This window comes from Salvelinus sp. IW2-2015, linkage group LG3 (assembly GCF_002910315.2).
Source record: "Salvelinus sp. IW2-2015 linkage group LG3, ASM291031v2, whole genome shotgun sequence".
Classification (NCBI taxonomy): domain Eukaryota; kingdom Metazoa; phylum Chordata; class Actinopteri; order Salmoniformes; family Salmonidae; genus Salvelinus; species Salvelinus sp. IW2-2015.
In genome coordinates, this window is record NC_036840.1 from 1440420 (window position 1) to 1442919 (window position 2500).

A 2500-nucleotide genomic window follows, 5' to 3' on the forward strand; every position below is an offset into this window, starting at 1 on the left:
TGATGTGGTGACTGTTGATGTTATGTGGATTGTGGTGACTGTTGATGTTATGGTGATGTGGTGACTGTTGATGTTTATGTGTGATGTGGTGACTGTTGACTATGTGAGATGTGGTGACTGTTGATGTTATGTGAGATGTGGTGACTGTTGATGTTATGTGAGATGTGGTGACTGTTGATGTTATGTGTGATGTGGAGGACTCTCACTTGGTCATCTTTTGGTATTTCAGAAGCATGTTGGTCTGTTGGTGACCAGACCTGCGTTTAAATACTATTTKGCGTATTTCAATTACTTTCAAAGACCTCTGGAAGTAAGTATTTAGATATTTTTATTTGAAAAGTAGTTGAAWAYTGGAATGTATTTCTAAATACTCAAATAGACTAATTCAACTACACTCCCATGCATTTAACCCAAGTATTTTAAAAATAGTATTTGAAATAAGTCTTTGAAAATACTTAAAAATACTTCAATAGAAGTAGTGGATTCGGGTCACATTATCTGTAAATACTCAAACACACAGAAAATAAGTATTTAAATAACAGAACAAGTAGTTGAACCAATGTCTACTGCTGACTTTTTAAGACAATAAACCACAATCAAACAAACTATTTATTTACATGGTCGTTTTATAGACAGCTACAGTTTAGTTATACATTGTTACACATTAATACCTGTTTGCATCATGCATCCTATTTCAAGGATTTACAAATTAACTCACAATCGTAATTACACTCAACATGGTCTGAGGGACACTTATTGTAAAGTGGGACCAGCTTAGACAGAGACAGGCCGAAATTGGCCAAAACACAATTTTCTTTGAAATAGGACCTCCATGATTTTTTWAATGTAATAAACACTTTCATCTAATTTCCAGAGTCACGGGCCTATAGCGGGGGAAGGCTAGAGGCAGATAAAAATAGAATAGTTGAGAGAGAAAAAAAGTGGAGGACCAACCTCCACTCTCGATGGGACCTTTTAAAGGCAGTACATGTATGTCACTCCTGTGTGTCTCTAAGGGCTTCATTAGGAGAGCCCCATGTCTCCTCTCTGTGAGTCCTTGTAAGGTCTCTGCAAGCCTCTACCTGGCTTTGGGAGCCCCTGTGCTCTGGACTGTTTAAACCAGCTTTAGAGCCCCCATGACCTAGAGGGGGACAATTTCTGCTAGTTTTATTGTCTCTAGTGAGGGAAAAGCATTCATGGGAGGTAATGCTATTGCTAAAAAATCTGCCTCTGTTTGGACTAACATCCAGATAGGTATTTGTCACAATCTTTTGAATTATTAAACAATGTGAAAAGGAACTACTAACTTGGACAGTAGGTCTACCGATTATGACCAGATTGTCTGTACAAAATCCACTCCATCACCAAAATGAATTGTAGAGAATAGATTTTGTGGCAGTGTTTAAATTTTTTAAATAAATGGGGTTACATGTCATAAGTGATGAAGAGCATGATCCCATTCATGATACCAGACTGGAGATGTGCTAATATCTTCTCCATGGTCTCTCCCGGGAGTTACAATGGTGTTAAGTTGAAAGGGCAGTTTTAATTCTCTGTACAATATATGCGGCTTGCTGTGGCTGCTTTGATGCTCAAACTCGACTGGTTAGAGAGAAACTCCCATCATCTCACATTGACTGCAGGGTACTTGATGCTGCCATGTGTCAGAACGGCTGAGGATGCACTGTAGTTGATTTGCCACCTGTCAGCATCAAACGTCGAGAGGAAAGTCAGTAACCTCACACACCTCCCTGCTGAGCTACAGAGTATGTTCTTCTCATGCTGGAGAAATGCGTGTTTGGATATTTCAGTCATCTAAAGAATGTTCACTACGCTGGTATCGGTTCAAACGTACTATTATTGAGTCTGTGCATGGTCCATGTATTGTCTGCTTTGAATATTACACCCACATTTGTTGAGGTGTTACGATCATCATCCACCAGTCCTTAAGCTTTTCAATTGAACTTAACATAACGTGGACAGTCCTGAACCAGTTAACATTTCACTGGGAGTGACTTTGCCCTTTTGTAACGAGCATCAGTTAGCGTCACACAGATCCCAGTACAGCTTGATTGGACCCGGAAACGAGGACCACACAAGACGGGAGGAGAAACGAAACTAGTTGGATGACCTCAGTCGAGGCAGCAGCTTGTTAGAGTGGAAATGGATTCAGCCGTGGTACAATGGGAGTCTTAGGCGTGTCTTAGGCGGCTGCGCTACAGCCTGCCTGTGTCACCCGGGCTGCTAGACTCATTTTGTGCCCAGCGGTGCATGCCCAAGCCAAACTCACAACACTGTTTTTTCTAATTGCATGTTTTCACTGTCGGCATCAGCCAAAGCTCAGATTTACCCTACGGCGTCTCGATCTCATTCGTCTGTGATGTGAACAAAATGTTCTTCTTGAAAATTGCACCTTTGCCAAACTTGCTCCTTATTCAATCAGAACGGAAATGATTATGGGATATCATAAAAATGACTTGCATGAGAGAAGCTTTTTATA

At 40.6% G+C, this 2500-nt stretch overlaps 1 long non-coding RNA gene across 1 annotated transcript in view; it reads left to right on the forward strand.

Annotated features, from left to right (window-relative positions):
* The window catches only part of LOC111980928 (uncharacterized), a 21653-nt gene that overhangs the window by 14054 nt on the left and 5099 nt on the right, over window positions 1–2500 (forward strand). The window lies entirely within an intron of this gene.